The following is a 22,329-nucleotide window of genomic DNA, read 5'->3' on the forward strand; positions in this document are numbered from 1 at the left end:
CGTGAATCGGTTCTGGCTTCCCCAGAGCAGGCTCTCGACAGCCTTTTGTAAATTCTAAGACTGCTCATAGTCCAAACATCCTACCCTATCCCTAGTCTTCTCTTCTCTAGAAAATCTTCCCCAGTTCCTTCGAAAATTATATTATGGGACACAGTTTTCCTAAAACAAAAGGAAGTTGTTGAATATAAACTGCTTGTAGAAGTAATAAAAAGCCATATAGTTCTAGAGTGATATCATTGTTAATAAGATCATTTATTGTTATCACTATGATGAGAATGACAACCTCCTCTATTGGGGGCAGAGGTCACTGATGACTTTCATGCCCCTAAGTACCTTTCAGGCCTCATCTGACCTGATTTCTCACCTGGCCACATTTCTTAACATGTGCTCTTTCCTTGACTGCCAAGGGGGACACTTTTTCTCAGCCTCTTGCTATCTCTTCTTTAGACTCAAGAATTACCTTACTTGTAATACTCAAGGATAGGTCTTTGACCCTCTATTCTCTTCCCTCCTCACACCATCCCTGGAAGTTCACCCCTGCTCATCTATTCCAATGGCTCATGGGCTAATGACGTCCAAGGCCATCCAGTCCATATTTCTCTCCTGACCACCAGCCCTATAGCCCCAACTACCTGTTAAACATCTCAATTTGGATGTCTTGTGGGCATGTCAGTCTCCTTGTGTCCTCCTTGAGTCCTTTCCCTGACCCTGGACTGTCTTGTGATACACAGTGTAAGTTAACCACCATCCACTCAGTTGTGCAAGCCAGAAACCTAGGAATCACTCATGACTTCTTTCTTGCCTTTTATCCCACATGTAAAGAATTACCAAGTCCTGTCAACACCATCTCCATTCCCAGCACCACTACCTCTGTCTAGGAGTTGACAGCTCACTTATTGCAATAGCCCTTTATCTAGTTTCTCAGTCTCTGGGATTCCCCATTTCTAATTCAGTTTCTACACTAGCCAAAGAGGTCTTTCTAAAGCCCGATCAGATCACAGGGATTTCTGGTTAGATGGTTCACACCACTGCCACTAGCCCTTGTATCCTAACCCCTGCCACCACAACCTGAACTCTGGGGACACTATGGAAGGAAGGGGAAGCATGCTGCTGCTGCTGCTAAGTCGCTTCAGTTGTGTCCGACTCTGTGCGACCCCATAGATGGCAGCCCACCAGGCTCCCCCGTCCCTGGGATTCTCCAGGCCAGAACACTGGAGTGGGTAGCCATTTCCTTCTCCAATGCATGAAGTGAAAAGTGGAAGTGAAGTCGCGCAGTAGTGTACGTCTCTTTGCGACCCCATGGACTGCAGCCTACCAGGCTCCTCTGTCCATGGGATTTTCCAGGCAAGAGTACTGGAGTGGAGTGCCATTGATTGGAGGCACTTAAGAACTAGTCTAAATCTGTGGGAAGCTCCAGGGAGGACATCCTGACTTGGCACGTGGAGGGAATATGAGCCAGAGGCAGACGGGGATGGGAAGCCTTGCCACACAGATGTGACTTCTGCTCTTTCCTCTCTCCCACTCATTGCCTCAGGGTCCCAGCGCCTGCCTGCTACAATTCGGCTGTGACACGGAGAACTGTGGGGGCACCTTGGTTTCCCCTGCAGCTGATGCCAAGAAGAAGAAATGAGAAGTTGTTTTCCCCAAAATTTATATGTTAAAGTGCTAACCCCCAAGCCCTTGGATTGTGACTGTATTTGGAGATAAAGTCTTTAAAAATATAATGAAGTTAAAATGGGACCATTAGAGTGGGCCCTAATCTGGTAGGACTGGTGTCCTTATAAGAGGAAGCTGGGACTCAGACAGGTACGGAGGAAAGACCATGTGAAGATAGGGAGCGGACGGCCGTCGACAAGCTGAGAAACCAGCCCTATTGACGCCTGATTTTGGACTGCTAGCCTCTAGAATTGTGAGAAAATAAATTTCTGCTGTTTAAGCTATTCAGCCTATGGCACTTTGTTACAGATTCCGCAGCAAACTAATACAGAGGTGTGAAGATTGAAGGGAAAAGATAAAGCTCTCATTATTCACAAGTGCTGTGATCATGGACAAGGAAAACCAACTGAATAAAACTAACAAGGGGATTCAGCAAGACTGTCAGATACAAGACCAACTACTAAAAGCCGACAGCTTGTTTCCACACCAGCAAACACCAGCCATAAAACACATAAAAGAAAATACACTGCCATTCATAGTAGCTACAAAAACGATTCCTAGGAATTAGTTTATCACAGAATAAATGAGTTCTCTGTGGAAAAAAATTAAATTCAATTAAAGGACATAAAAGAAAGTTTTAAATAAATCGAGAGATACTCCAGGTTCATGATAACATAACATTCTATACATGTCAGCTACTTCAAATTAATTTAAAATTTAAAAAATGAAATTGCAATTAGAATTTCATATATGTTGAGAAACTTTTTCTCAAATTAATAAATATAAAGGTCTGCAAATAGCTGAGGCATCTTTTAAAAAGAGGAGGGATGTGTCTTCTAGATACTAAAATATTTTAAAAAGTTGTAGTAGGACTTCCTTGATGGTACAGCAGGTAAGAATCTGCCTGCCAGTGCAAGGGATGTGGGTTCCATCCCTGGTCCAGGAAGATTCCACATGCCATGGAGCAGTGAAGCCCGTGTGCCACAACCACTGAGATCCCTGTGCCACAACTACTGAAATCTGTGCGCCCAGAGCAGGTGCTCCACGACAAGAGAAACCACCACTGCGGGAAGCCCATGCTCAGCTGGAGAGTGGCGGGGTCCCCCTCCCCCCCCCACAACTAGAGAAAGCCTGCGTGCAACAGGGAAAGACCCAGCTCAGCCAAAAATGCATGTGTACATAAATACAGCAGTGGGTACATGTCACAAAATAAAGAAAATGCAGTATCTCTGGGATTGTATTTTAAAAAGTCAGGGTAATAGAGAGCTATGTGGTTTCCACAGAAGGAAGGTCAGTAGATCCATGGAAGAGTATGGAGAGCTCAGGGACAAGGCACACGTGTATGGGAACTTGATACGTGATAAACACGGCACCACAGAGCAATGGGGAAAATCTCACGGACTTGCAGATGCCTTTGAAAACTGGTTGATTATATATATCACGGTAGAACTGGATTCCTACCCAGAACAACACAAGTAGACTCCAGATAAATTGAAGATTCAAATGTCAGTAAAACAGATTGAAGAAAATGTAAGGGCATATTTCTTTAAACCTAGGCATAAGGAAGTCTTCTCAAACAAAATCCCCAAATGCAAAGTATAATGTGAAAAATGTATTTTTAATCAAAATTTTGGATTTCTAATCAATGGGATTAGATAGTCATAACCCAGTGGGAAGATGACCTGTAGATCAGTGGTCCTCAACTAGGGTTGATTTTGCCCGCCATCCCTGACAATATTTGGAGAGAGTCTGGATATGACAACAGGGCTAGAGGCACTCCTGGCATCTAGTGCACAGAGGCCAGGGGTGCTGCTAAACGAGCTCCAGTGCCCCAGTGAAGGACTCTCAGTACAAAACGCGGACAGTGCTGGGACCGCGACACTCCCATAGACAGATGTCACAGGTGCCACATCTAAAACCTGGGATATATAAGACATTATATAAAATTCTAAGAAAAAATGGGGAGCCCAATGGAAAGTTGGGCAAAACGTTGCTGTTGTTGTTCAGTCACGAAGATGTGTCCAGCTCTCTGTGACCCCATGGACTGCCGCATGCCAGGCTTCTCTGTCCTTCACCATCTCTCTGAGTTTGCTCAAACCCATGTCCATTGAGTCACTGATGCTATCTAACCATCTTATCCTGTCACCCCTTATCCTCTTGCTCTCAACCTTTCCCAGCATCAGGGTCTTTTCCAGCAAAGTGGGTCTTCACATCAAGTAGTCAAAATATTGGAGCTTCAGCTTCAGCATTAATCTTTGCAATGAATATTCAGCGTTGATATCCTTTAGGGTTGACTGGTTTGATCTCCTTGCTGTCCAAGGGACTCTCAAGAGTCTTCTCCAGCACCACAGTTCAAAAGCATCAGTTCTTCGTCATTCAGCTTTCTTTATGGTCCAACTCTCACATCCATATGTGACTACTAGAAAAACCATAGCTTTGACTATATGGACCTTTGTTGGTAAAGTGTTATCTCTGCTTTTGAATATGCTGTCTAGGTTTTTCATAGCTTTTCTTCCAATGAGCAAGCATCTTTTAATTTCATGGCTGCAGTCACTGTCTGCAGTGATTTTGGAGCCCAAGAAAATAAAACCTGTCACAGTTTCCATTTTTCCCCCATTTGTTTGCCATGAAGTGATGGGACCGGATGCCATGATGTTAGTTTTTTGAATGTTGAGTTTTAAGACAACTTTTTCACTCTCTTTCACCTTTATCAAGAGGTTCTTCAGTTCCTCTTAGCTTTCTGCCATTAAAGTAGTATCATCTGCATATCTGAAGTTATTGCTGTTTCTCCTGGCAATCTTGATTCGAGCTTGTGATTCACCCAGACCAGCATTTCACATGATGTACTCTGCATATATGTTAAATAAGCAGTGGCATATAAGTGACAGTTACAGCCTTGATGTACTCCTTTACCAGTTTTGAACCAGTTCATTGTTTCATGTCCAGTACTAACTGTTGCTTCTTGTCCTGCAAACAAGTTTCTCAGTCAGCAGATAAAGTGGTCTGGTACTCCCATCTCTTTAAGAATTTTCCACAGTTTGTTATAATCCACACAGTCAAAGCCTTTAGTGTAGTCAATGAAGCAGAAGTAGATAGGTATTTTGGAATTCCCTTGCTTTTTCTTTGATCCAGTGGACGTTGCCAATTTGATCACTGGTTCCTTTGCCTTTTCTAAATCCAGCTTGCACATCTGGGAGTTCTTGATTCACATACTGCTTAAGCCTGGCTTGAAGGATTTTGAGCATAATCTTGCTAGCTTGTGAAATGAGTGCGATCGTGAAGTAATTTGAACATTCTTTGACATTTCTTTGGGATTGGAATGAAAACTGACCTTTTCTAGTCCTGTGGCCACTGCTGAGTTTTACAGATTTGCTGGCATATTGGGCAATATGTACAATTAAGCAATCCACAGCAAGAGAAGCCAAAATGGCTTGTGAGTATATTCATTAATAATTGGAGATATGAGTTACAATGGTAAACTTTTACACTCGCTGGCAAAGATGAAATAATTGGATACTGCCAAGCATTTACAGGGATATGAGGATCTAGGGACTCTTGCACACCACTAGTGTGGGTGTAGACGGAGGCAGTGATTTTGGAGAGCCATCAGACAGAATTTAGCGAAGATAATGTATCGACTCTGATGGACTCAGCATTGTTACTGGTGAGCATCCCAGGTTTTCTACACAGGTCCCTCAGGGAACATATTCAAACATGTTCATCACAGCATTGCTTTTGGTAAGAAGGTGATCAGGAGGTCCTTGAGGTACACTGGGGGAACAGGAAAGGCAAACACAGTGTCAGCACACTGTAAAGTCCTGTGCATTCAGCAGAGCCCACAGATTGCATGCATGTATATAGCAACAAGCATAGATTCCAAACAGTTGTAAGAATTAAATAAAGTAGAACCATGCCTGACACACAGCTTTGAATAATGCTTTTGCATGTGCCACTTAGAGGAAAGTAAAACACGTGCACACGTAGATTTGATCAGAACTCGGGCACCTGTGTTGTACATTTAGTTAAATTCATTCTGTGTCTTGTTTTGTTCAGTATTATGCACTTTGTGCCAGACACTTTTTTGGTTACTTTCATCCTCATGCCCTGGTAGGTAATTATTTTAAGGACTTCGATATATACCAAGTGTGGGTAATAAAAAAGTAATAAAACTAGGAGAGAAGTGTTGTATTAATCTTCTTAGGCTGCCATAATAAAACACCACAGACGGGCGACTAAACAACAGAAGCTTGTTTTCCTACAGGTCTGGAGGCTGGAAGTCCAAGGTCAAGGCATTGGCAGGTTTGTTTCTCCTGAGGCCTTTCTCCTTGGCTTGCAGGTGCTGCCTCTTGCTGTATCCTTACATGTCCTTTTCTCAGTGTCATGCCTCCCTGGTATCTCTGGCTCTTCTTCTTTATTTGGCTGCACCTCACAACATGTGGGATTTTTATTTCCCTGACTAAGGATCAAACCTGTGCCTCCTGCATTGGAAGCGCGAAGTCTTAACAACTGGACCACCAGGGAAGTCACCTCTGCCTCTTCTTACAGAGACCCCAGTCCTGTTTGACTAGGGCCCTACTTTTTGACCTCATTTAACATTAATTACCTTCTTTAAGGTCCTATTTCCTGCAGTAATGTTGGAAATTAAGGCTTCAACATATGAATTTGCAAAGTGAAAATGTTAGACACTCAGTTGTGTCTGACTCTTTGTGATCCCATGGGCTGTAGCCTCCCAGGCTCCTCTGTTGATAGAATTCTTCAGGCAAGAATATTGGAATGGGTAGCTATCCTCCCTATCCAGGGATTGAACCCAGGTCTCCCACATTGCAGGCAGATTCTTTACCATTTGAGCCACCTTTGCGGGGACGGGTACGGGGGCAATGCAATTCAGACCAGAACAAGACTGTTGATTTTAAAGGGGTCATGAGGCCTCTGGCATGGCGCTGCTTACACAGATATGTGTATTTGGTGAGAATTCTTTGAATGACACTTATGATTTGTATATATTTTTAAAAGGTATCAGTTCAGTTCAGTCGCTCAGTCATGTCTTTGACTCTTTGCGACCCCATGGACTGCAGCCAGGCTTCCCTGTCCATCACCAACTCCTGGAGCTTGTTCAAACTCATGTCCAGCAAGTCCGTGATGCCATCCAACCATCTCATCCTCTGTCATCCCCTTCTCCCCCTGCCTTCAATCTTTCCCAGCATCAGGGTCTTTTCCAGTGAATCAGTCCTTCACATCAGGTGGCCAAAGTATTGGAGTTTTCAGCTTCAGGATCAGGCCTTCCAATGAATATTCAGGACCGATTTCCTTAAGGATTGATTGGTTTGATATCCTTTCAGTCCAAGAGACTCTCAAGAGCCTTCTCCAACACCACAGTTCAGAAACATCAATTCTTCAGTGCTCAGCTTTCTTTATGGTCTAACCCTCATGTCCATACATGACTATTGGAAAAACCATAGCTTTGACTAGAGGGACCTTCGTTGGCAAAGTAATGTCTCTGCTTTTTAATATGCTGTCTAGGTTTGTCGTAGCTTTTCTTCGAAGGAAAAGAAGGATTTAATTTCATGGCTACAGTCACCATCTGCAGTGATTTTGGAGTCCAAGAAAATAAAGTTTGTCACTGTTTCCATTGTTTCTCCATCTATTTGCCATGAAGTGATGGGACTGAGTACCATGATCTTGTTTTTTGAATGTTGAGTTTCAAGCCTACTTTCTCACTGTCCTCTTTTGCTTTCATCAAGAGGCTCTTTAGTTCTTCTTTGCTTTCTGCCAGAAGGATGGTGTCATCTACATATCTGAGGTTATTAATATTTCTCCCAGAAATCTTGATTCCAGCTTGTGCTTCATCCAGCCCAGCATTTCACATGATGTACTCTGTATATAAGTTAAATATGCGGGGTGACAATATTTAACCTTGATGTACTCCTTTCCCAATTTGGAATCAGTCCGTTGTTAATGTCCAGTTCTAAATGTTGCTTCCTGACTTGCATACAGATTTCTCAAGAGACAGGCCAGGTGTCTGGTATTCCCATCTCTTCCAGAATTTTCCACAGTTTATTGTGATCCACACAGTCAAAGGCTTTGGTGTAGTCAATAAAGCAGAAGTAGATGTTTTTCTGAAACTCCATTGCTTTTTCGATGATCCAGCGGATGTTGGCAATTTGATCTCTGGTTCCTCTGCCTCGTCTAAATCCAGCTTGAACATCTGGAAGTTCATGGTTCACATACTGTTGAAGCCTGGCTTAGAGAATTTTGAGCATTACTTTGCTAGTGTGTGAGATGCGTGCAGTTTTTCAGTAGTTTGAGCATTCTTTGGCATCGCCTTTCTTTGGGATCGGAATGGAAACTGACCTTTTCCAGTCCTGTGGCCACTGCTGAGTTTTCCAAATCTGCTGGCATATTGAGTGAAGGACTTTCACATCATCATATTTCAGGACTTGAAATAGCTCAGCTGTAATTTCATCACCTCCACTAGCTTTGTTCGTAGTGATCCTTCCTAAGGCCCACTTGACTTCACATTCCAGAATGTCTGACTCTAGGTTGGTTATCACACCATCATGGTTGTCTGTATGTGATCTTTTTTGTATAGTTCTTCTGTGTATTCTTACCTTCTCTTCTTAATAATTCCTGCTTCTGTTAGGTCCATACCGTTTCTCTCCTTTATTGAGCCCATCTTTGCATGAAATGTTCCCTTGGTATCTCTAATTTTCTTGAAGAGACCTCTAGTCTTTCCCATTCTATTGTTTCCCTCTGTTTCTTTGCATTGATCAATGAGGAAGGCTTTCGTGTATCTCCTTGCTGTTCTTTGGAACTCTGCATTCAAATGGGTATATCTTTCCTTTTCTCCTTTGCCTGTCACTTCTCTTCTTTTCACAGCTATTTGTAAGGCTTCCTCAGACAACCATTTCGACTTTTTGCAGTTCTTTTTCTTGGGGATGGTTTTGATCATTGCCTCCTGTACAATGTCACTGCCCTCCTGTACAATGTCACGAACTTCCATCCATAGTTCTTCAGGTACTCTGTCTTTCAGATCTAATCCCTTGAATCTGTCAATTCCACCGTATAATCGTAAGGGATTTGATTTAGGTCATACCTGAATGGTCCAGTGGTTTTCGCTACTTTCTTCAGATTAAGGGTTGGTTTCTTCTGAGGCCTCTCTTTTTGGCTTACAGATGGCCATCTTATCCCTGTGTCTTCATAACCTCTTCCCTCTGTATCTGTGTCCAGATCTCCAGATTGTATAAAGACACCAGTCCTATTGGATTGTGAAAATGTTGGTCATTCAGTCATGTCCAACTTTTTGTGACCTCGTGGACTATAGCCCACCAGGCTCCTCTGTCCCTGGGATTCTCCAGGTGAGAACTGATGAGCGCGTTGCCACTTCCTCCTCCAGGGGATCTTCCTGACCCAGAGTTCAAATGCAGATCTCCCGCACTGGAGGAAGATTCTTTACTGTTCCAACTACCTGGGGAGCCTGTTGGATTAGGGCCCACCCTAATGACCTCATTTTAACTGAATTATCTCTTTGAAGACTCTGTCTTTAAATATAGTCATATTATGAGATGCTGAGAGTCAGGTCTTCATGATATGATGCATTTTAGGGGAACACGTTTCAGTCCATTCCCCGTATAGCAGATTAACAAGTTGTCTGAAGGAATATTCTTGTAATACTTGAATATGATATATTTTATACATTGCTTGCTGAGTTAAAATTGACAACATTTTGTATAACAGTTAAAAAACTCTGTGGCCATACTGAAATTTGTCTTATACTTTATGACACCATCCCTGTCAGGTTTCAGTATCAGGGTTATAGTAGCTTTATAAAGTGAGATAGGTGATTTTTGCTTTTCATTCTGTTCTATAAAACAACTGCTGTAACCTCATTTTATGTGCGCCTTGAAGATTTGTGGAAACTGAACTGTAAAATTCCACTGCCTCAACAAAAAGCAAATCAAAGGTGGAAACAGAAGAGGGAAACTTGTCAGAGTGGATGATGAATACCATGAGCATATTTTTTGCATCCAAGGTGCAATTCCAGTTCCTCAGAAAATACAAAGAGAGAACAAATGGAAGTCAGATTGTCACTCTCCTGCTTAGATCCCTCGCTGACTCGCCATTGCCCTCAGGAAGGAGTGCACTCTTCAGCACAGCCTTCTAGGTTCTTGTGTTCTGGCTCTGTTGGCCTGTCCTTTCTCCTTCCTGAACGTGCAGCAGGTTCAGAGGCATCTTCCTTGGTCTTACTCCTGGGCTTTTTCCTTAGAATGTCGCCCTCCCTCTGCCCCTGTGTCACCTGTGGAACTCCTCCAGTTCCCAGCTCAGAAATCACCTCCTCCAGGAGGCCTCCCAGACCTCTCCCCTGCCAACATCCAGGATCAAGTGTATAACCCTCTTCTGTGCTCCTCCTGCCCTTTATGCTTCTCCCAACTTCAGCTCTTCCTACCCTGTCTCTCCTATTGCAGGGAGCCCTTCCATGACCTGAGTCTATAGTTGTGGGCACCAAGACAGACTCTGCTGGATGGATGACAATCGGAGACCCACGGAGTCACATCATGAAACAGTCAATCCCTTAGCTAAACATGCATATAAATAGGAGTCAGCTTTTTTTAAATGATGGCTCTCAAATTTAATCTGAAGTTAAAACAGTACTCAGCTTCTTGTTTCAGAGTGAGATGGAGTTGGGTGGGTGGGAGAAACGCAGCCCCCTCTTTCTTTTCTCCAAGCACAAAGTCTGCTGGAGGCAGTGTTTCCCCTTCCTAGTGTTGCTTCTAGGTAGGCTGAGTCAAGAGTCCCTTGCTTAGGGGAGGGTCTCAAGCCGCTGACCTTTGTATTATCCCCCAACCCTTATTTTTACCTTGAATGGGCCTGTTTAAAGAATATCTGACTCTTCTTTGAGCCCTAGGGGCATTCACCCCTTGCATTGAGAGCCTGCTAGGAGACTAGCATCCCCTCCAGTACTGTAGACACAGGGAAACTGAGACCAGACAGGGAAAGGGGCTTGTCCAGTCCACCTCCAGTGTGGCCCAGGCAGGTCTGCACACAGGGTTTTGCTACCAGCTAAAGACTCTTAGTAGTGTCGTTTCTAGGCCCAGTGTGATGCCAGGACCCCCCCGCCGGCTGGGCTGCTGTCTTCCCTTTTCCATGTCCCCTCTGCCCTCTTAGAATAGACTGAATGGTACATGCTAAGTTGCTTCAGTCATCCCTGACTCTTTTTGACCCTATGGACTGTAGCCCACCAGGCTCCTCTGTCCCTGGGATTCTCCAGGCAAGAATACTGGCTCAGGTTGTCATTTCCCGCTCCAGGGAATCTTCCCAACCCAGGGATCAAAATTGCATCTCTTACATCTCCTGCATTGGCAGGCGGTTCTTTACTAGTGCCACCTGGGAAACCCAGACTGAATGGTGTTCCCTCCTCAATTCATATGTTGAAGCCCCAGCTCCAGTATGAGTGCATCTGGAGATGGAACCTTTAAGGACGCACTTAAAGTTAAATGAAGGCATAGGGTGGGGCCCTGTTCCAATATGTTTAGTGCCCTTATAAGAAGAGATACTAGAGAACTAGTTCTCTTTCTCTACTCTGTGGGGACACAACCAGAAGATGTCTCTTCAAGCCTGGGAGAAAGTCCTTAGCAGAACCCAACCATGCTGGCACCCTGATCTCAGACTTCCAAGTTCTAGAATTGTGAGAAAATAAACTTCTATCATTTAAGCCTCCCAGGCTATGGTCTTTTGTTCTGGCAACCTGTGCTGACTAAGACAGCTCCCAACCCTGGCATGGATCTCTTTATCTCTGACAGCTTTATCTGTCTAATCCTTTAGCTCCTATTTTCCCTAAGATCCTAAATATTGGCATTCTCTGAGGCTTTGCCCTTTACTCCCTCTCCATCCCCTCCTTTCCTCCTGTTTCCTTTCTTCTTCTCCCCCCCACCCCGCCCCCGCTCTTCTATCTGCAATTCTAGCCTTACTGTAGGTAGCATCTTCCTTTATTATTTATCTCCTGACCCCAACCTAGCATCTCCTGCCATCTCCTAGATTTTTCGGCTTGGATTTCCTGCTGTCAAGGATGGACATCCTTTCCTCTTTTCAGTTCAGTTCAGTCATTCAGTCGTGTCTGACTCTCTCTGACCCCATGGACTGTAGTACTCCAGGCTTCCCTGTCCATTACTAACTCCTGGAGCTTGCTCAAACTTATGTCCATCGAGTCGGTGATGCCATCCAACTGTCTTATCCTCTATCATCCCCTTCTCCTCCTGCCTTCAGTCTTTCCCAGCATCAGGGTCTTTTCCAGTGAGTCAGTTCTTTGCATCAGGTGGCCAAAGTATTGGAGTTTCAGCTTCAGCATCAGTCTCCTCCTTTACTGACCAGAAAATTCATGCCCTCTCCTGACTTCCTTATTTACATCCTAGCACCTGCCTCCCCAAAGAATCTCACAGCCTTGGGATAAATTTCCAAGTCACACTGGCCTTGCACTCCCTCCCTCTGGACAAGAGAGGAGTGGGTGTAGGTGAATAGTCAAAAAGCACAGCTCCTCTAGCCACAGAATTTGAATACCCAGCAGGAGTGGCCTCTGTGAGTCATGAAGGATGAAACCACACAGCCCCCACCTCTTGTATTTTTCTTGGAATCGGGTGTGTGGGTGTGAGCACCCTCTCACAAAGACCTTTGAAGACTTGTGTCTCAAAAGGGGGCTGACATCTCACCTGTACAGGATGCTCTGCAGGTAGCAAAGCACTTTCATATACCTTGATTCATTCCTACCTTATGACAACCCTTGGGATTGGGATGGTCATTCCCAGGCAAGAGCTGAAGCATCTGAGCACCCGGGTGTGGCTTTCCCAGAGTCATCACTGGTAGACAGCTCAAATGCCACTCAAAACTGGTCTTTCTGCTCACAGATGGAGGAAAGAGCATGCATTGGGGATCTCCCACTGCCAGGCCCTTGGCAGTTGTTACCTTGTTGCGTGAGAGAAGTTGAGGCTCAACTAAGTGGGTTTGCTCAGAGTGTCCAGCTAGTGAATGTTATCATGAGGGTGTGAAGCCACATGGCTCTGAATACAAAGTCAGTGGATGTGCAAATTCATTCGGTGCATGGCTTCCCAAATCCAGGTCTTCCCAGATCCTGATCCCAAAGGATCAGTCCCAGGCAAACCCAGAGGGGCTTCCTAATGGGCACTGATGGCTTGTCATCCTGTTGCAGTAGTTCCCAGTCAGGAGAGTGTCACCATTTCCATCATCACCCTCACCTTTGGCACCGCGTACTGAGTGCTTGTGTATACTAAGCACTGTGCCAGATGCGTGTATGTAACTCATGTGTTCATGTTCTAAGCCCTGGTACATCAGCTTATGACTGTATTTAAAGATAGTGTCTTTAAGAGATAATTAATTTAAATGAGGTTATCAGGGTGGGCTGTAATTCAGCATGACTGCTATCTTTATAAGAAGAGGACATTATGACATATCTACATAATATTTGCACATATTTACAGAAGAATGCATGCAGAGGGAAGATGATATGAAGACACAGGGAGAAGAAGACCCTCTGCAAGTCAAGCAGAGAGACCTCAGAAAAACCAGCTTACCACATCTTGACCTTGGACTTATGGCTACTGGAACTGTAAGGAAATACATTTCTGCTGTTTTACCCAGTACCAGTCTCTGGTACTTTGTTATGGCAGTCCTGGTGAGCACCTGACCTTACTATGTTCTAACAGGCATTATTCGAAATAAGAAGCCTGAATAAGGCAGGAATGAAACGGGGACAGGTCTCATGGGATTGTCTGTGAGACCAGTTGACAGTTAGACTGGTGCCCACAAAGTGGTGGTTATCCTGGTGACGTCTCCATAGTGGGGACTGGTGGCCTTCAGCTCGGTGAGTTCAGACACCCCTGGGTCAGTCCACCCCTGAGGATGAAAGCCTCCCGCTTGTCCTTGCCTGGGCTCTGCTTCTGTGCTGGGCACATGCTTGGTGGACATAAGCCTGCTTGCTCCCTCCCAGCAGTAGTCCCCTGGGGCGATTGTGGTATCTCTTTGTAGGTGGGACTTGAAGAAGAGAGAATGCAGCTTGTAGGGACTGGAAGTAGAATGTGAACCTAGTTTTGTCCCATACCAGAACTCAGAGTGACACCAGCTACCTCAGGAGGAATGATGCGCTTATGTATACCTGATGCCAGACGCAGCCCCATGTGGTCTGGATGTCTCTGGGGGCCTGGGGCGGTGTTCCGTTCCCTGTGGCCTTGCTTGTCAGAGCATTCTCGGGGATGGTGGAATTGAAGTGAGGAGAAGGAGAAAACGTGCCTGTGCCTTTTCTTCTCTTGAGCCAGTAAGGCAGAGGCTGAGTGAAAACAACTTGGGCCAGCCTGTGTAGATTCAAACCTCAGCTCCTCACTTGCCTGGGTGTGACCCAGGACAAGTTGTGTGACCTTCTGGAGCCTTGGTCTCCTCCTCCAGGAAGCGTAGAAAGTTGTGCTCACAAAGGCCCTCCTGGGGCTGCAGGGAGGACCAGTATATCTGTATGTGTAAAGCCTCCACAGGCTTCCCTTCCTGGTGGGGTGAGGAGCGGGCACACATTCATTGACAGTGGTCCATATCGATCGATACCGTTTTGTGTATTGTTATTTAGTTGCGAAGTCGTGTCAACTCTGCAACTGCCAGGCTCCCCTCTCCAAGGGATTTCCCAGACAAGAATACTGGAGTGGTTTACCTTCTCCAGGGGATCTTCCCAACCCAGGGATTGAACTAGAATCTCCTGCATTAGCAGGCAGATTCTTTACCACTGAGCCACCAGGGAAGCTTGTTTTGTGTGTTCAGTTCAGTTCAGGTCAGTCGCTCAGTCGTGTCCGACTCTGCGTTATTACTGTCCTCCAAACAGAACTCAGTTGACAGATGACAGCACAAGGCAGGTCATCTTTCCTTGTGCTTTGGAGAGCAAGTTCTTTACACACATATTCTTCTTATCCACACAGGCAGCTCATCTCTTCCTTCATGGGTGGATTTGGTTACATGAATATTCTGTCTCTTTTCTCTTGCTTCTGGGCCTTTGTATGTGCATCTCTCTTTGCTTGGAAACTTCTCCTCCTGCCTCTTTGTCTGATCACCTCCTACTTATTCTTCGGGTGTCAGCTTAAGTGCTACCTCCCCGGAGAAGCCCACCCTGATTTGATTCTGGCTTCTGGGCTCCCACAGATCCTACTATAGAAATGGCCACTGCAGTCGCTCCTTCCTCGTAGTGGTCTGTCCCTGCGCCTTCCCCAGCCCCACTGTGCTGTGAGTTCATCAAGGACAGAAGTAGGCCCTCCTGTCCACTGTTGGATCCACAGTGAGTGGCTGACACACAATATGTGCACCACGCATGGTAACTGACTTAGCGGTGATCGTATCTGTGAGGACAAAAGTGATAAAAACCACACGGCTGGCCCTGGTTGCCCCTTGTCTGTTTTACAAGGAGCGCCCTTGGGTGGTGCCGCTCGTGGGGTGTGGAGAGGAGCAAGGCGGAAGTCCCCTGGGCCAGGCTGCTCTACTTGAGGGGCTGGCGAAGGGACAGGAGTGTGACTCTCCAGTTCTAGGCTTTGAGCAAAATGAGAATGAATAGGAAAGAGGGCAGAGATCTAAGCAGGTTCACAAAGGACAGAGCTCTGCAGAGAGAGAAATGCTGAAGGAGGAGTTGGAGGAAGTTTTGTGTGTGAGAGGCGCTGTCTGACTCCCTCCTCGACACCCTCAAAAGGCCTTCGGAACAGAACCAGCAGTCCCATCACCCAGCAGTTGTCAAAAATGCAGATTCTCTGGCTCCGCCCTGGACCTGTTGAATCAGAAACCCTGTGGGTGGACTCAGCAATCTACGCTTTAATAAGCCCTCTGGGGGATTCTGACTCACAGTAAAGTTTGGGAACCGACTGCAGGACAACCCAGTACCACTGTCCACCTCTTTCTGTTGCTCTGTAGAGCTGCTCTGGGGCTCCGTCGGGGGGAGAGCCCCCGTGTGAAGAGCTAGGCTTCGGGTCGAGCAGCAGGGCCAAGTGCTGGTCCCACTTACTTGCAGGCTCTTGATGGCATTTGCTTCCTTCTAACCTCGAGGTACTGCCAACAGCCTCTGTTTGACAGAGAAACTGAGGCTCGTGGAGGTAAGGAGCTTGCTCAGCGGACATCAGTGGACTGAACAAGTCAGGCTTTGGGGTTGAGGCCTGATTTCCAGCAACGCTTGTGCTTTTCTAAAGCGTTTGTTGCTCTGAGTCCAGGTATTTTGGTCTGGAAAATGGAAACATGGGTGCCTTGAGCCAGCAATGGGGTAACAGTTGTGGAAGGCAAGTGTAAAGAGCCTCATATAGAAGATGTAACAGTAGAAGAGCGCTGTCTTGTTGCATACTAGGAACATGGTGTCACTAATTTCTTACTTTAATAATTTGGGAATTGCTGAGTCTAAGAGGTACTGTGTAAGACTTGGGCGGGGGAGGGAGGGAGAGAGAGAGAGAGAGAGAGAGAGAGAGAGAGAGAGAGAGAGAGAGAGAATGCCACAAAGCCTTTTTGCTCATTAATGTATTTTGGAGGAAGCCCTTGTTTGTGTCTGATTTCTGAGAATTCAGGATTGGAATGAAAGTCAGCTGTCTGTGTCTTGGATGATACTGCTGCAGACCTAGGGTTTGCAAACTTGGCTGCCAGTTAGAATCCCTGAGCAGTTTTTAAATGTTAATGTCGTGGTTGCACCCTAGACCAATGACTTTAGAATCTCTGTACATGGGCCTGGGCTGCTCAAGAAAGGCTTCCAAGTGAGGCTTCCAAGAAATGATTGCCAGTGGAGATGACAAAGCATTAAAAAGAAAACTCTAAAGATTATTATAAAGGGGGAGGGGAGATTCCATTTATTGAGCACCTTTTCTTCCATGGTCACATCTCTTTCTGACCTCATCTGGGAAAGATTCTTGGCCTTCAAGAGCCCGTGTGGTTAGACCAATTAAAAGTTTAGACCCAGATCATCCAGGATAATCTTCCCATATCAAGGTCCTTAACTTAAGCACATCTGCAAAGTCCCTTTTGCCAGGTAAGATGATATATATGCATAGGTTCTAGGGATTAAGGCAGGATATCTCTGAGGGGTTATTAATCTGCATATCACAAGTGCTGAGCTCAGTAGGGGCTCGGTAGAGGCTGATAAAGTGAAGTGAAGTCTGACTCTTTGCAACCCCATGGACTGTAGCCTGCCAGGCTCCTCCAACCATGGGATTTTCCAGGCAAGAATACTGGAGTGGGTTGCCATTTCCTTCTCCAGGGGATCTTAACAACCCGGAACTGAACCCAGGTCTCCCACATTGCAGGTGGACTCTTTACTGTCTGAACCACCAGGTTAAGCTGGTTGGTAAAGGTTAGCCTTGTTAATCTCATTAATGACTTGGAGAGACGGACACTGGTATCCTGCCTACTTTCTGTCACATCCATGATGTGTGACCTTGGGCTGGTCACTTAACATCTCTGAACCTCAGTCCCCTACTCTGTATAATGGGGGATAACAGCATCTATCTTATAGTATTGTTTTTGATGATTAAGTGAATTATTTCTAATCAAGTGCTTAAATTAAGGGCTTCCCTGATAGCTCAGTTGGTAAAGAATCTGACTGCAATGCAGGAGACCATAGTTTGATCCCTGGGTGGGGAAGATCTGCTGGAGAAGGGATAGGCTACCCACTCCAGTATTCCTGGGTTTCCCTTGTGGCTCAGCTGGTAAAGAATCCTGCAATGTGAGAGACCTGGGTTCGATCCCTGGGTTAGGAAGATCCCCTGGAGAAGGGAAAGGCTACTCACTCCATTATTCTGGCCTGGAGAATTCCATGGACTATATAGCCCATGGGGTCACAAAGAGTTGGACACAACTGAGCAAGTTTCACTTTACTTTCAAGTGCTTAAAATGTTGTCTGGTATACAGTAAACTTCCAATAGTCGTGATCTGAAATAATAATGACAACAACATCATCTTCGTGTTACATGGCACAGAGAATTAGATCATTCAGGGTTTCGAGGTCTGTTGCAGATACAAGTTTGTGACCCCAGGTTCTATGCTTTCTTCCAGAGAAGTGAAGGGTTCTCTGGGGAAGAATAAAGGTCAAGGGTGGGTTTTCCAAGAAGCAGATTTCAACTCAGTGAAAGACCTTTCTGTCAGGCAAGGGGACTGGCGAAAGCATGCGTCCTTCTGTGGAGGCTTCAGGGAACCCCTGCTACAGTCTCCTCAGAAGTCTGTGAGTCTGGCAGAGGAGCAGGGGTGGGGGCCCAGGGAAGGACAGAGAGTCCTCAGAACGCACCGTGCTAGCTTCCTGGACTATAACAGAAACGGGACTGATGGGGTTCAGGAAGCTCCCTGCATAGCAGGTGGTGAGGGCTTCTGTTTCTCCTCTCTGCTCCTGTTCTCCCTTTTTCAGGAAACAATTGCCTGTGGAAACATTGGCAGGGGCCATGTGAGTGCGTCAACAGAGAAGCAGAATCATAGATCTAGCCTCTGCTAGATCGTGGGGCCCTTACCCCCATTTTGCAGATGAAGAAACTGAGTTTCCTCATCTATGATATGCCGTTGTTGTGGTAGGGGGAAGAGGCAGGGGATGGCCCCCAAAGCTCCTGCTCCTATGTCACTTGCATCATTACTGCTCACACCCCAAGGTCACACTGATCACATGGCCAAGCCTGATTTCTGGGGTGGGGAGGGGACAGGAACTGTACCAGCCTCCTCCAAGGATGCACTACAGGCCACAGGGCGATGAGTGGGAAGGGTAATCTGCCTCCAGGGAAGGCGGCCAGTAACTGGGACTGATAATTCTCTGACCACCCTCTGATCTGAGAGCTTTAGTCATTTGGGGGGCATGTTCTGATGCATCCCTTCAGTTTGCTCACCCTGATTCTCTGCTCACAACACAGAAACATTGCTCTGGAAGACTTGGGGGGCTGTCAACTAAGAATAGATACAATGAGTCGTCTCAGAGTCTTTTGCTCTGCAGGTGGGTCCATAGACTGAAGCCTTTGAAACTTCCTTATGGCAGTGTTATGTATGGTAACTGGGATCAGCCTAAAGGTCCAGCAAGAGGGTACTGGCAAAGGAACCGTAGCTAAACATTATATCGGAAGGCTCTCCAAAACCTAACAGTGAGTGGAACAAGTAAGTGCAGGATGATACCAACATAAAACATGTAGAGTTTTGGAAGCGGGCGATTCCTCAAAATGTTAAACATAGGCTTGTCATATGCAGTTTCACTCCTAGGTGTCTGCCAACAGAACTGAAAACAATTGTTCACACGATAACTAGCGTATGAATATTCAGAGCAGCATTATTCATAATAGCCAAAAAGCAGAAACAATCTAAATGCCCATCAGTAGATGAGTGGATAAACAATTACAACATATCCACAAATGGAGTATTATTTGGCCATGAAAAGAATGAAGTACTGATACATCACGGACGGATGATCATTGAAAACATCATGCTAAGTGGGAGAAGCCAGACTCAAAAGAGCAAAGATCACACATTGTATGATTCCATTTGTAGGAAATGTCCAAAAGAGGCGAATCTGTAGAGGTAGGAGGGAGGTTCGTGTTTGCTAGGGGCTGGCAGAGGAGGGAGTGATTGCTTAAAAGCCGCAATGTGCCTTATGGGGTGATGAAATTTTCTGAAATTAGATAATGTGATGGTTGTGTAACATTGTGTCATACTGAATGGCACTGGGGGTTACTCTTTAAAAATGATTAAAATGGTAAATTTTACTATGAGTGTTTTATCACAATAAGACAAAACATACAGAACAGCGTACATGTAGTGTATACAAAAAATATGCATGGAACTGTCTATACCAGTATCAGAACAGTGATTAACTTGGGGATGGTTGAAGGGGGATGGGAGAGAAGGGGTCTCAATTGTGTCTAACATTTTATTGCCTTAAAATGGCCTGGAAGTGTATATGGCAAAATGTCAAATTTTATGAAAGTTGGGTTAGTATTTGAATATTATTTTGTAGTTCTCTGCATTTTTCTGAATGTTTGAAATATATCTTAGTCAAAAGAGGAAAAAGCCCAGAGGCTTGAAAACAGTTTCTGGGCAGCTGTAAATGCGAGTGCGTCTTTTGCCTCACTGCACTCTGAGAGCAGGTGACTTAGGGAACAGGGAATGTTAGATTTCACTGTATTTCTGCCTGGCTGCATTCCATTATTTTAGATTCTATTGAAATTAATGATGCAGGAACATTATTTTTTTCCATCTGGACCTGGAACTTGGACTCGGATCTATGGATTCCATCTTCCAGACGCATACTGATGGGCTGAGGGTTTCCAGCTCAGATAATTGCTTTTTTCCCCTCTGTTTGGTGGAAGACACAATTTTCCTTTCACACCAAAACCATTCAAAGATAAGGCAGTGAACTTGTTTTTTCAGTTTGTGATGTTTTAAATGAGTTATTCCATCATCATTACAAGCAATTCTCCAATCTGTGGGACCTCTCAGAGATGATGAAGAGGGAGAGGGATGAAGCGAAGGTGCTAATTTCAGATGTTACCGATTATGTCGCTGAACAGACAAATTCAGAGTATCACTGGGGATAAGGCAAGAGATGGTTGGAGTTTGTTTTTCCTCCAAAAGATTTATACCTCTCTGGATCCTATTCTTTTTCTCTGTAAAATAAAGTGATCATCCTTGTTGTTTCAGAAGCACCTATGCAATAAAGTTAACTATAATTTCAACAAAACCTAGCTAAACTCATATATCCAGCAGCAAACATAATACCACTGGGGTTTCCATTACTCAAACTTTTCCTGAAGTTCCCTTCAAGGTCATGTTATCCAACAAGCTCACTTTATAGATGAGGAAACTGAGGCCTAGTTTGGCAACAAGTCTTGTCCAAGATCCCGAAATCTGTTTAGCTATTTCAAGGTCAGATTTCTACCTCACTTGTCAGTCTTGACCTCATATCTTATTATCTGTATCTAAAATAACTTTTCCTACCAATGGCAGTTGCTTTGTCTATTCAGAGTCTCTTTTTTTTTGGTACCATATGAATTTTAGGGTTGTTTTTTCTTTTTCTGTGAAATGTGCCATTGGGATTTTCTTGGCAAGAATACTGAATTTAAATACATTGCTTTGGGTAGAATGGACACTAACAGTGTTGTCTTTTGATCCATGAGCACAGTATGTCAGTGATTTGTGTAAAGACAGACAAATAGATCAATGGGACTAACTGACAAGAGTGCCAAGAATACATAATGGAGAAAGGATAGGCTCTTCAACAAATGTTGTTGGGAAGACTGGATATCTGCATACAAAAGGAGGAAATTAGACCTTTATTTTACACCATGCACAAAAATCAGCTCAAAGTGAATTAAAGTCTTAGATCTGAAACTGTGAAACTCCTAAAAGCAGAAAATAAGGGAAAAGTTTCTTGATTTCTTGGCAATTTCTGGTCTTGGCAATGATTTCCTTAATGCGACAATAAAAGCACAGGCCACAAAAGCAAAAATAAACAGTGGGATTATATCAAACAAAACAGCCTCTGCAAAGGAAACAATAGACAGGCAGCCTATGGAATGAGAAACAATCAATGTTTTTGTTGTTGACAGTAAAAAGGCAGCCTATGTAATGAGACAGTGTGTTTGCAAACCCTGTATCTGACAGTGGTTAATATCAAGAATATATAAGGAACTCCTCTGCATGCATGTTAAGTCACTTTAATTGTGTCTGACTCTTTGTGATTCCACAGACTGTAGCCCTCCAGGCTCCTCTGTCCATGGGATTCTCCAGGCAAGAATGCTGGATTGGTTTGCCATTTCCTCCTCCAGGGGATCTTCCTACCCAGGGATTGAACACACGTCTCTGACATCTCCTGCACTGGCAGGTGGATTCTTTCCCAGCCGCGCCACCTGGGAAGCCCAAGAACTCCTCTGACTCAATAGCAAGAAGACCAGAAATACACATAATTTAAAAATGGACAAAGGACTTGAATAGACGTTTATCCAAAGAAGACATACGAATGAAGAAATGGTGCATGAAAACATGTTCAAAATCACTAGTCATCAGGGAGGTGCAAGTCAATACCACGATGAGGCATCATTTCACACCGGCGAGGAAGGCGCTTATCAAAAGAAACCCCAAAACAAAGGATAAGTGTCGGCAAGAATATGGAAATGTTGGAATTCTTGTCCACTGTTGGTGGGAATGTATACTGGTGCAGTCATTATGGAAAACAGTATGAAAGTTCCTTAAAATTTTAAAAATAGAACTAGCATACGATTTACCAATACACTTCTTGGTATATGTCCAAAGGAATTGAAATCAGGACCTCAAAGAAATATCTGTACTCTGATGTTCACTGCAGCTTTGTGCACTATGACCAAGCTATGGGAAAAAAATCTGTGTTTATCTATGAATGAATAAATAAAGAAATGAGGAATATATACACACGGTGGACTATAACTCAACCTTGAAAAAGAAATCCTGACATACGTAATAATGAAGGTGGAGGATTCTTTACTAAATGAAATTAGTCAGTCAAAGAAGATTACATTTTGCATGATTCCACTTATATGAAGTGTCTAAAATAGTCAGTCACTAAAGCAGAGAGCAGAAAGGAGATTGCCAGGGGCAGGGGAAAGGAGTAAACATGGCGTTCAGTGGTATGCAGTTCAGTTATACAAGACGAATAAATTCTGGAGATCTGCTGTA

At 44.7% G+C, this 22,329-nt stretch overlaps 1 long non-coding RNA gene across 5 annotated transcripts in view; it reads left to right on the forward strand.

The window, feature by feature from the left end:
• Positions 1–22,329, forward strand: part of LOC133253205 (uncharacterized) — a 152,636-nt gene that overhangs the window by 42,913 nt on the left and 87,394 nt on the right. For 4 of the 5 annotated variants that reach the window (XR_009738228.1, XR_009738227.1, XR_009738231.1 and 1 more), the window contains one exon: positions 13,143–13,270. This is a non-coding gene — a long non-coding RNA (uncharacterized LOC133253205). Of the gene's footprint in view, positions 1–13,142; positions 13,337–22,329 lie in introns of all 5 variants that reach the window. The other variant, XR_009738230.1, reaches the window with a different exon arrangement.

Source organism: Bos javanicus, chromosome 8 (genome assembly GCF_032452875.1).
Source record: "Bos javanicus breed banteng chromosome 8, ARS-OSU_banteng_1.0, whole genome shotgun sequence".
NCBI lineage: Eukaryota > Metazoa > Chordata > Mammalia > Artiodactyla > Bovidae > Bos > Bos javanicus.